The sequence below is a fragment of the Penaeus monodon genome, chromosome 15 (genome assembly GCF_015228065.2).
Source record: "Penaeus monodon isolate SGIC_2016 chromosome 15, NSTDA_Pmon_1, whole genome shotgun sequence".
Lineage (NCBI taxonomy): Eukaryota > Metazoa > Arthropoda > Malacostraca > Decapoda > Penaeidae > Penaeus > Penaeus monodon.
In genome coordinates this window covers 5204121-5204791 of record NC_051400.1, presented here as the reverse complement: position 1 = coordinate 5204791, position 671 = coordinate 5204121, and positions in this window count along the sequence as shown.

The window sequence follows — 671 nt, the reverse complement described above, 5'->3', positions numbered from 1 at the left end:
GAGTGTATAGGGTATCCGTACTTTCTTGCAAATGTTAAGCTAAATGTTAGTGTTTTCAGTTAAGCACCAATTGTACATAACCCGTACAAACAATACAGAATTATTCAAATCAGTTTCCTCGAGCACTGGAAAACCGCAAATACCACACAGACATCGTTTATTCTCAGAGACAGAACGGTACCATTCCCGAACACAGGGAGACCACCAAATTAACCATTTACTCTCAGAGATAAAACGGTACCGTTTCCGACCACAGGGAGACCACCAAATCAACCATTTATTCGCAGAGACAAAACGGTACCATTCCCGAACACAGGGAGACCACCAAATCAACCATTTATTCGCAGAGACAAAACGGTACCATTTCCGACCTCAGGGAAACACCAAATCAACCATTTATTCGCAGAGACAAAACGGTACCATTTCCGACCTCAGGGAAACCACCCAAATCAGCCTTCAATCAGCACAAGACTTATTCTACGACCACGGCGATGACGCAACAGCCGACTCTGACATTTCGCAGGTGCCTTTCAAACACATTCTTCGGCGCTGATAACCACACACTTCATCTCAGCGGGATATTTGCTTTAATCATGCAAACGCGAGATTTGAGTCAAGCGCCCGAGTCTTTGCCAAATTCTTGATCTTTCGAGAGGAAAAAAATAGTCAGA